Here is a 12,672-nt window from a genome sequence, read left to right on the forward strand (position 1 = left end):
AAATTGTTATCTTGGACCTTACAGTTAAACCTGTAAGCGCAGTGCGAATAAACCGGTTGCTTGGACCTTGTAGTCGAGTCCCTTTTCATCACAGCTGGTGAACTCAGGCTGCTTTTTCAAGAGATACAAATTATTGAAAGGGGAACTGTCAATCTTTTGGATGACCCAAATAGTATTCATGCCATCTGCAAGTCTCTTTCATAGAATCATAGAATCATAGAATGGTTAGGGCTGGAAGGGACCTTCAAAGGTCATCTAGTCCAACCCCCCTGCAAGGAACAGGGATATCTCCAACTAGATCAGGTTGCTCAGGGCCTCATCCAACCTGGCCTTGAACGTCTCCAGGGATGGAGCATCCACCACCTCTCTGGGCAACCTGTTCCAGTGTTCTACAACTCTCATGGTAAAAAATTTTTTCCTAATATCCAACCTGAATCTACCTCCCTCTATTTTAAAACCATTACCCCTTGTCCTATCACAGCTGGCCCTCCTGAACAGTCTCTCCCCATCTTTCTTTCTTCATCTATTTCAAATCAAATAACATCATCTTCCATTGATACAGATCAACACCTGGATAAGAATTGAAATTGGAAAACATGGGAACATTATCATCTTGGGAAGTCACAAATATTTGGCAATTAACTGATTTAGGACATTTGAGAACATTTTTCCTCCTACCATGAAATGGTTGGGAAGAAATTATGTGCCTGTCAAACATCATAATATAGGCTTGACAGGCTAAAGAGCTTGGTATTCTAGTCTCCTGGAGATGCTCTGAGGATGTATTTTTCAAAGTCAGTCTCAAGAGTCTTATTTGCTATGTTGGATGTAAGGGGTGACTGAGAAACTGTGTGTAGTTGATGAGAGACATCTCTACTTTTCTCCATGATTCTTTTGAAAGAAAAGTCGCTGATAAGAAGCAAGAAACCTTCTGCCTATGCACATTGCCTATATTTTGTGCTTTGCGTAGTAATTCTGGGTTTCCTTGCAGCTTTACAAAACATCTGTGCAGAACAGCTACAGCTACTTCAGAGTAACTCTAACAATATTGCCAGATTTCTGAAAATCACAGACTATTTTATATATTCCTGTAATTCTCCCAGACATATTTCTTAGACACAAAAGCCACAGAAATTTTGATCCATGAAAGCCTTAAACCAAGGAAGAAAACAATACGCAGCAGCTGTCATAATCAGTTCCTAAGTATGGGAAAGTGATGTGCTTTTTTTTTTTCTTCAGACTTTAAATCAGTATGGATTCCATTAAATCTAGATGAGGTATCATATTTCTATAAGATTTTTTTCTTTTTTTTTTTCTTTCTTTTCAGGTGGGGAATATTAAGGCTCTATTTTATGTGTCATAGACGTGACTCAGGACAGCCTGAGTCCAGTTTATACTGGAGGGGGAGTACAAGTATTATGGCTAGAAGGACATCAAAATATCAATTACATCCACAATTGGAAATATTATGGAAATTAGTTCCTTTTTAATCTAACTTACTGCTACTATATGGTGTAGGAATACTTGTCTGTAATCTTAAAAAAAAATAAAAGGGGAAAATGACGATTTTGATCGTCGTTTGATACCTTACAAATGTTTCAAGCTTGTAAAGACTTTTTTTTGCTTTGGGTTGGAACAAACACTTGAACCTGAGAACTGTTTACATATCTTGCTGAATGAAATAAAACAATAAAAAGGAAAACAAACATAATTTATCCAACAATTAAAATAATATCTATTCCAATATTGGAATATTCTGTCCTTATGTTATAGGTTAATATTATAGGTTAACAGCTTGTTGCACTTTCATGTAACATTTTTCTGTTTGAGGTTTTTGTTAGTTAATAAGATTTCTAAGAATATTATTTTGTTAGCAAAAATCATACTACTGAATATAGATAAAGAAAGAGAAAAAAGTCTTTTACAACAATATCTTCCTCAATCTATCATGGAGATTTTTTTGTTGTTTTATTTTCACTAATTTTTGTTAAAAATTATGGATTTCATAAAGATGTTGTGGTTTGTTGGGTGTTTTTTTGCCATTTTAAGCCTTGACTAATGGAACTGAAAACAGAAATGCTGATACAATGTAATTAACAGTGACAAAACAAATGAGGTATAATTATAAAACAGTTACATAATCTTCTAAAATAATCTTACCTTAGTCATTAACATTTGTTGCATCTAAAGACTATAGAATGAAATTGGATGAACAAGATGATAATTTGATTCTGAATACAACATTTTATTTCCTGGAAGGAATAAGAAGTCAGTGCTGGCTCTCATAAGGGTGAACAATTTGTCCTTAGAAGTCTTGGAATTTTAACGGGACAATGTTTTCAAAGGTGAAAATACTGAACCAGAGCTTATGACCCACATTCTGAGTGAATGAGAGTCTTATATTGAAGCTACTTAGAAATCTAAGGACAAAGTTGTCCCTCTGCATGTGATGAAACATACTGTAGTTCTGTGCAACTTTACTTTAAGATTTGAGAGCGTGATTCAATGTTTTGAAGTTCCAGCTTTTCTAAAGGGGTTTTCTTTCTGCTTTTTTCTTTATTTATAGTCTGCATCTGCTAGTTGGACTCAGACAGTACAAAGGTAAATTGGCTGATTGACAGCTCCTTCAAGAAGAAATTAAAGCACCAAACCAGAACATTTTATTAAAAACTCAGTATTAATAAGAATGAAAACACAATGCTCCTCTGAAAACCAAACCTGAAGTTACTGTGTTCTGCTTGCTACAGATGAGTGAATCACAAGCATAATAGGAAGTGAAAGAAAAATAAATTCAGGCAAAGCGATGAGAAACACTTTTTTCGGTTGCCGAATAATAAATGTGAGCAGTCCCCACAGGGCAAAGTCGTGAAGCAGAAAACACTAGGGTCATTCAAGTAATGATTGTATATGTCTTGAGAAAGTAATGTACAAGGAAAGGATGAACCTCAGTGGGCTGAATGGCCTTTTTCATTCTCAATATTCATGCATCACAGCTGTCATGCTGCAAGGTACATTAAAAAGAAAAGATTACATGCTGATGGCTATGAGATCTCTTAATCTGAAACCCAGGTCCTTATGTGTCTAGTTGAAGAGCTTCTGCTAGTTGACAGTCACTGAGACCAATTGCAATTTAACCCTTCCAAGAGCTTTTATTACCAAGCTCATTATTTACTTTAACTAAAACAGAAATAGCAACACATTGCACAAATGATTTCAGTATCAGTGCAGACCAAGTATCTTCAGGACAAAACTGGAATTCCGTCACCAGTTCTGAAGGGGTGTAGACAGGAGGAAAGCCACATTTCTAAAGCAGACATGATTTGCATGATTTGCTTGCCTGAACAAAGTGGTGAAAGACTATGCTAAAAACCTCTCTGTGATTAGCGCTCTTACGGGCACACAAAGAACTTTCCACTTTATATTCTATGCCTGATGATTTACAAGGTATTAGCTTTCCATCCTAAGCCAGGATCCCAAACACAGCAGTAGCAAAAGGTTATATGACTCATCTAAGAGCTCAGAAATCATTGTGCACTTTAAGGTGTGCTTCATTGAAACTGCTCCGACTAAGGAATGTGGAAGAACAGTAGAGTTGCCATTACCCCTCTGAAAGTACATTTTTGCAGATGCCTTTCTGTTAGGATTTGTTGATTCACTGGAGTTGAAATGGTTTGAAAACTGAGGTCAGCTTTGTTCAAACTAAGCCCAAAAATTAAAAATAAACCAAAAATCTCTGCTCTGTCAAGGTTGCAAAAACGTTCAAATATTTAGTGTTGACGGATGTTTTTCAGCAATAGCTCCTTAGAGTTTTCAGTTTTGAAGCTAGTATCTACTTCAAATGTATTTATTTTCCACACCACATTATAATTGTTATATTATCACATTTATATTATCACATTAAAATAACAAAATTAACATGTGACAGTTCATTGAAATTAAGAGATTTCAAAAATTCATGGAACTTTTACCAGTTGTCCTATTTCCATCCCAAAGGATAATTTTTGTTCTCCATATTTACCTTCTGCAGGGTTTGGAAAAAAAATTTCATTCTCTTCAATAGCAATTAAAGTGAAATTGTAATTTTGATTCCTTTGTGTTTGTGCCAAGAAGCAACTGATTTGGAGAGTGTATAATTTGTGGGGAAAGGAAGGCAAATCTAGATGAAATTTTGATTTGTCATAAACACAGGTATGCTACTTGAAGCATTGGCATATCTTATTTCAGTACATTAATAATGTACAAAACCCACAGTATTTAACTTTATATATATGTGTATTAGAATACGATCATTATTCCTGTCAGAAATAATAACATTTAAGGAGATAGGTCTTCTTGTTTCTGTTTTCTTTGCTTTTCATACCAGTGACATAGCTATAATAATAACTACCCCATATTGTCTCTGAAAACTACTTAGGAGTAAAAATTGTGACCATTTGACAATGTGGCACATACGAATGTAGGTGGCTGAATAGTGCAGTGTTTGTGAACACGTGTTCAAAATCTAACGGTTGTGCAGATCAATCTCACCTGTGTCCATTTTCACTTGCTTTGAGAGTACTCAACAGGTCTATCTGTAAATGTTTAGGAAATTGCTGGATTTCATTGGTACATGCATATTCATATGTCAGCTGACAGTGTAGAAATGACAGCATTTGCTTGTATTTATTAAGAGTTTTCCCATTTAGGAAAGACTGGTTTATTGACTGGCAGCATGAGAAGAGGTGAGAATCTTGGTAACTAGTCAGAACTGGCAGCACAAGATTTTGAAACAATGGTGAATAGTGGATAAGGACCAGTGCAGGCAGTTTATACATAGATACACCTAGCATGCTAATTGAATATTGGAATAACAGGGTTGACTTTAATTGACAATGATATTCAATAGCTGTATGCCTGGCAAAGATGGAATCAAGATGGTTTCTGGAGAATGCTGCTTTGTCTTTTTGTTGATTTTAGGCCTTCAAGTATAATCTAATAAGCTTTCAGGTTTTGCGAGAGAGGGTAGTGACGGTGGTTTTTTTTTCTTTTTCTTTATTGACTCGGAAATATATTGGTGATAAACCAAGAGGGCTTTAATAAATGATTTCAAACTTGTCTTTGATCCAGGTCTGTTTTTCACTTGTATGCCATCATTAACAGAGCTAGTTAGAATACCAGTATTGTTAGAATACAAGTTAGTAACTTGTCTGAAATATATTATTTTTCAGGAAGTTTTCACTAGAAAGTTACTCAGACACAAGAGAAATTATCTCAGAAAGAGATGGTACTTGAAATATATTCTACAACCTAATGGCTGTAACATTCAGTTTACGTGTAAGATACTCTACAAAAAAAATAATCATTTGATCTGCAAAGACTAGATTTCTATGAGATACGAAGCCACAATTAATGTTTTGTGTGTTTACAGGATAAGAGGAAGATTTTGTTTATTTTTATTTTAAATATAGAACACTTACTTGTCCTTTGGATGTCTTGGTTGTTTTTGAGATTGCTCAGAAAGCGTTTATAAGAGCAATAAGGAAATAGTCTGTAAATGCTGATATTCCAGTCTCATTATATAAATTTTATAGCACTTTGAAATATAATTAGCCACTGTAAGGTTTCCTTGCAAACGATATGAAAACCTGTTTGCATCTCATTTAATCTGTCTGAATCAGACTAGTTGGAACAGGTTTTCAGCATTTTTAAATCACTACTTTAATTTAGCTATGCAGACGGACTGAGGACTGTATAATTGTTTATTTGGTATAATCTGCGTAACGTATGTTTTTTGTATAACACTACTATAATAATATGTTTTTGTTTCAAGTTTTAGGAGTTTATTTTTTGACTTGGTTGAGCAGCTAGAGTGCTTCCTCTGCTAATGATATATTTGTCTGCTATTTGCTTTTTAAATTGGATTCAGATTCTTGGCTTGGCTAAGTTGCCTAGACTCTAGAGTAAACAGTTTTGTCACACAAGTCAAAATCAACTAACTTTATGTGTCTTTCTGTGGTTTAAAGAAAAGGCAAAATTATTTAGCTCCTCTGCAAAATACATATATTTTATATATATATACTTAGTAATATGAAGTACCCTTTCACATGTGTATTTTGAATGTTTAGATGACAACTTAGCCCCTCTGAAAAATCCTTTATCCGATAACCTATGATTTGTTTACATTTACATTAAACATGTTTGGAAGAAAGATTGTAGGAGATTAATTTTACTTGATGGCTAAGAAAGAGTTAATGTGTGGCTTGATCTTGATTGATTAGAGCTTCTTTGCTATATCCAAGGTAGGTGCTAGACCTAGAGGATTCTTTCATGACCTCTTAGTATCATTTATTGCCTACATTTATCTGACAGTTCCCTACTCCATCTACTTATGTTCACCATAGACATTTATGATATATAGCCTCAGTAGTCCCAAAATTACAAAACTTCCTTCTTCTCTCTCAGTGCTGCATATGCTTTCTTTCAGTCCCTAGTCCTGACATGCTGTCTTGGATAGTCTTCAAACAACCCTCTTCACCTTTACCTACACTTAATCCATAGTGTTAAAGCTTCAAGTCTGAATAAACTTCGTCTTTGTTACTCTATATACATTTCAGAATATTTGGGATATAATTAGCCTACCAGAAAGGAAAAAAAGAAAATAAAAAAGCCTGCATTCTCATGAGCGAGACAATTTTTGCCTGATTTCCACAACAATTTTCCACATCCAAAAGACGTGCATAGCTCAAGCAAACTCTGAAAAAGATCATCCACAAGTGTTGATGTTTAAACGAACTAGCTCAAGTAAATGATTGATTTGATATTCAGCCAACTCTCAATGATTCAGTGTTGAGATAGGGCATATATTGCCCTACCTTGGATCTGCAATGAAAGATGCTGGTAACATGACCTCGGGTGACATCATATAGCCATGGTGAGGAGAACACAAGTTTACTATCTGTGTAGAAGCTCAAAGCTTAGGTAGCTGCCTGGAAGACGTATTTCACAAAGTCAAACAAAAACAACCAAAAAAAAAAAAATCAGAGCATCTATTGAATATTATTTATGCAGTCTGAAGTCTTTGAGGTTTACTACAAGTTTTTTGTCCAGCTGTGTAAAACACCATTCCAGCAACAACCAATGCTATTTAAGTTATAAACACATTAGAGGGCTTGTTAAAAATACTTGTAACCAGGAATATCTATGGCACTGAAAAATAATAACCATTTTAAGGCTGTCATCAACTGGATTTTAGCAAAGTGGTTGGATTACAGGTAATTGACAGGTGTTTTGAGAAAATAAATGTACTTTTTAAAGTCCAGTTTTCTCACTCTGTTGCAATTTATGCTCCACGCAGCCTGCAGGCACAAGAGCCTCATTGTTCTGTAGAAAATTGGCCTGCTATTCTCTCTTTTTCATGCTGAATGAAAGTAATTGACCATATTTAATGTAGCTTTCAGCCACAAACGTTGGCATAAATGTCTTTCACTTTTGCACTACATGACTGTAACACACTTCAGCTACTAGGACCCACCGAAGAAAACAAATTTAGTTACTGCAAAAAGAACATAAAAATTCTGTGAAGTAGACATGAGGACTGACTTGTTCTGTGGAACACAGTTTCTCTTCAAAGTTCATGCAGATTTATATTTATTGCTGCTTATTAATATTTTGTTGCTGTAGATTTCTCAAGAACATTTTTCCTTTAAGAGAAATGGGAGGTATCATCTAAGAAGAGTCTTTGTTTTTAGAGACATTTAGTAACAATTTATTAAAACTTCGTTGTTGAACCTTCCTGGACTTCAGCCATGTCAATTATGTGGCGATTATTGTTATATTTCAGGGTTTGGTTTTTTTTTTTTTTCAAGCAATTCTTACAGCTTTCCATTTTTTGCAATCAGATTGCTCTACTCATCTTCCTACAGGTCTCGAGTTTTGTAATTTGATTTATATGGTAACCTTGAAACAAGGAGAGACATTAATAGCTTGTTCTGTTTTAATGAATGGCTTGTCAGGTACTGGTTGACTACTTCAGTGGCCAGAAACTCTCTTCCTCCAGGCATTGATCAGAAGGGCAAGGCTTCAGGTTTTCAGTCATGTCTGTGTCTTGCCTCATCTAATATTCAACAGCTGGCAGGAAAAGCATTGGTTTGAAGGACTCATTGGATTAGTAACGACTTTGATATTCCTCTACCTCTCTTAAACTTGTTTTTAATTTTTCACATTCAAGCAGGAAGACCTGGCATGTCTTGGAAATACTGAAACTGACTGAATGCATACTGCCCAAGAGCTCTCTGGGCCAGGAATTGCTGAGGAGCTCTGTGCCTGTAGGTACGGGAAGAGATTGCCCAGGTCCCTCAAAGGCAATAGTCTCCTTATCTGCTTGATACTTCCAGAAATATGTTTGCTTTCTTTTCTTCAACCTTTTCCTTTTTTTTGTATTTCTCCTGGTGGCTTGTCTGCCAGAAGGGAGGTGCAGGTTGTGACTGGCATCTGCATACAGAACACTACTTACACCACTTCCTGTTTGTCGTGAACCAGTAGACGACACCACAAACTGTTTGGGCTAACATACTAGCCTAAAAAGTTCAGGGCCTCTGCCTTCACCGCACCTCACCCTCTGTGGAAGGGATCACAAGGCAGGTTCATAACGTGTAGCCTCATGTTACTGTGACGAAGAGAGACTCGACGACAAGGTCCAAGCAACCGGTTTATTCGCACTGCGCTTACAGGTTTAACTGTAAGATCCAAGAAAACAGTTTACTCGAACTACACTTGCAGATTCAATACGCCACTATTGCAGGTTCTTATAGATACAATGGAGGAATGCACTATTGCAATTTAAAACCAAAATATACACTATTACAATACACTATCGCAGCACACAAGAGAGTCACGGAATGTGCTATTACAGCTCAGCAGCGTCACAGAATACACTATTACACACACAAGAGCGAGAGAACACACAAGCCACTAGACTTAACGCATGCTAAAAAGAGAAAAAAAAAAAAAAATCACTTACCCCCTCAGGTAAGGGCTCTCATTTCCAGAGAAGTTACCTTGGCCGGCGTCCCGATCAAGGGGGAAAAGAATCTCCTCACAGACTAGCTGTGTGGTTGGAGAAGCAAATCCCGATTTCCAACCCAAATCGTAGGATTTTTATCCCCTGATGTACGTGACTGTGTAGGTTCCATGCCTAAGGAGGGTCTTTGGGGGTGTGACAGGGAGTTTCCCCTTATCGATTGTACCTGAGGGGGTGTGTGTGTGTGTCTTTGAGGGTCTTCAAGGGTCTTTAAGGGTCTTTAAGGGTCTTTAAGGGTGTGACAGGGAGTTTTCCCTTATCGATTATGCCTGAATACCTTTTCTCAGGCAACTGAACAATGGTTGAGTTGAGACTCAGGGCACATTCTTTGTTGAGGGATTTCAAGGCTCAAATCAAGTTTTGGTTCTTTGTATAACACAGCACTGACTCATCAGACACCTCAGGGCTGAGCGATCTACACAGCTCCCCGTGGGTCGTCTCTGCCTCAATGCAATACAAAGCTGGGTTGCTTCTACAACCCCTCTGTGTCACCTGTGTGCTGGGCATTGAGTCAGATGTGTACTGGGCATTGCCGAGAAACTTGATTTGGATTTATGAGCCAGATGATCCATACAGTTACATACCTGCAGCAGCTCTGGAGAGCAGTCCCTGAGTGCCTTTCCCTTCAAGAAATACAGTGAGACTTCAAGTCACATGCAAAAACAGATTTTAGCTGAGTGTCATCAATAAACATGGATTAATTTTCCTTAATTTTATGACTTTCCATCACTATTCTGTTTCTTTTTATGATGGGTTTTGGAGGGGCTGCCTGGTTGTTTTTTTTTGCCCCCTGCAAGAGCTAAGGTTTACAGTGCTTATAGTCCTCTGCTTTCGAAGGCAGTGGTAGAACTCTTGCTGACTGCAGCATCTGAGCATTTTGGAAAATAGTACTTCAATATGAAATGGAATGATTTCTAGTTTTCAGTCTTATTCTTGCTGGAAATCATTGTGAAAAAAAAAAAAAAAACAAACAACACCAACAAACAAACACAAAAAACCTGGAATCCTTCACATACATCAGTATTGCTTACCTGCACTTACAGGTTCATTCTCAACCTTGTGCCTGTTGGTGCATGAAATACTCTTGAGCCCTTTTTTGACAATGGTAATTTGTTTGCTTCTCTTTCCGTATCATTTCAGTATCTGATTTTCAGTCAACGATGCTGTTTCCAGGGGCATCTGTCTGACAGATTTGGTCTGAAAAGAAAATGGAAATTATTTGCATCTTGCACGTAATTGTCTGTAACGTCTGTGCTTTTTTCCAAAACGTTCTGCAAATATAAACTGCATGCATGCATAAATTATTAAATACACAGATAATTGAATATAGAGAGTTGTCACTGAAATAAACAGGAAATTTCACTCCTGTGTTGGAGAAAAGTCAGGTGAGTTGTAGAATTCTGGAACTCAGTCCCTATTAACCAATTGAACTTACTTAGCAGATTTTCATAAGCTGCTTTTAGAATGCCATACACAGTCAAGTGATCTTTGTCTATTATTTTTTATTATTATTATTATCGTCATCATCATCATCATTATCATTATTTTATTATGAGTCCACTCTAACAAATTTCATATACCCATATCTATACTTAGTATTAGTTGGAGTTCTACTTTGTTTTAAAATAGACATTAAATTCAGACAAATACACATTAGATGACAGTTGTGGAAGTGGAAGATGTTCCTGATTTGCACAGAAATGAATTCTGAAATGGAGGACATAGATTTAATAAAATGACCATTGCTTGGGAAATAAGCAGTCGTGATTTATAAATTAATTTCTCTGTGCTGAAGCTTTTTTTCAGATAATCTCAAGAAATTTGGAAAAGAACATTTGCTCTGTGTGATACAAGTTTCTTGTTAGAGCCACAAGTGAGAAAGAGGCAGAACAACTTCAGTGCAGCACAGATATCTGACACATACGTTCGCACAATATTCTTCTTACTAGATTCTATGGTCAACCCAGTATACCTAAATCCTAGATATATGTGAGTCATGTTGCTCTGCTATTAGTTGTATATTATTATATTGTTGTATATTATTATTTTGTGTTTGACATTGACAGTGTACATCATACACTGTAGTAGCCAACCAAGTCACCAAAAATGTATAGAGCAACTCTGGGGAAAACTTCTGAAATTTCTGTGAGTTTTCAATTTCTAGTCTTTTTTGCTGTTTGACATCTTCACAAAGGAAGGATTAAAAGATAGAAACAAAAGTAATTCTTTGCAACAAAAATAATGCTTTTTTTTTTTCATTTAATGTCTGGCTGTGCCTTTCAAAGTCCTGTGTTTTTCTTCAAACTGTTTTGTTTTGACATTTCATTAACTGACATGCTTTTGGCATTGTTTGTATTCTGTCTCCTTTTCAGAAAGTTCGTCTAGGTGACTCAGACCTACTAATTTATTTGGTAAGAAGCTGGTCTTATATAGTCAACATATATTAGTAGATTTACCTTCAATATCAGTTTGTGTTCCATTAGTAAAGAGAAAAAAATTTACATGCTTCTGTTAATCATAGATTTTAAACTGGGAGCCTTTTGGTTGGAAATATCCCTTAAAGGACTTATTTTGAATAAGTTTGGCCTGCTGTCAAGTATAGGATTATCATGGCTGTATACATCTTGGGTTTTGACTCACTTTATATTTTAGAGACTAGGAGTCCAAAATTTTAGAATTAACAAGCAAAAATTTAATGTTTATCCTGTCAGTTCTTCTACCCTGAGCTTTGACTTTGCCTTTCTACCAGTATAGACTATGGTTTGACATCAAGTTGGTTTTAGCATCTATAATTCCACATAGTGTATAAAACACGTATGGAAAATAAAAAGCAGTCTTCCTCGCTACTGAGCTCTGTTAACTGACCTAATTAAAAGCACTATCAAATCTAGTGTAAAATCTCAGATTTTGTCTCTCTCTCTGTATAGATATATCTATCTATAGTTCTAAATAAGTAAAACCAGAGGGACATAGTGATGAATTCATCCAAGCTGACAGTAACAAGCGATCTGGGAGCAGCGAAGGGTTGTTACATATACTTTGGGAGATATTGTGCTGAAGGAGAATAAGAACGGTTAGGAAAAGGGGAAGCTGGGGACAGACTCTTTTACAACCAAGCACTATGAAACTAACAAATGAGTGATGGCCATCAGATTGATAGTTCTGTGGGTTTTTCCAGAGGTATATATGTTGTGTTCTTCTCACAGAGCCAGACAAAATAGGGTTTGATTCTGTAAAGAAGCCTTTGAGCAAAACTGCAATGAAAGCTGTAAATAGTAATAAACCAGTAAGCTACTAAGGCATAGGCTGAGATCAACATTTCTCAGTTCTTTTGTTATTCTGTTACGAACTTCAATATCCCACTGAGTGCGGTTGATTCTTAGCTGAGGCTTGAAGTTTACACATACCACCAAAATAATACAGACCTGAGTCAGTGAACATTTACACCCTATTTCCATCCAAGTGTACCTTGATAACACAACTGAGACTGAAGAAGAGAGTACTACAGACTGACTCTCTTCTGGGATTCCTGATTGTTTATCCAAACTCACATTAAAAAGAAACTTTTCTGAAGAAAAATATCAAGAGGTCCTATGGCTTAAGTTGAACTAGAG

Source organism: Tauraco erythrolophus, chromosome 5, assembly GCF_009769465.1.
Source record: "Tauraco erythrolophus isolate bTauEry1 chromosome 5, bTauEry1.pri, whole genome shotgun sequence".
Classification (NCBI taxonomy): domain Eukaryota; kingdom Metazoa; phylum Chordata; class Aves; order Musophagiformes; family Musophagidae; genus Tauraco; species Tauraco erythrolophus.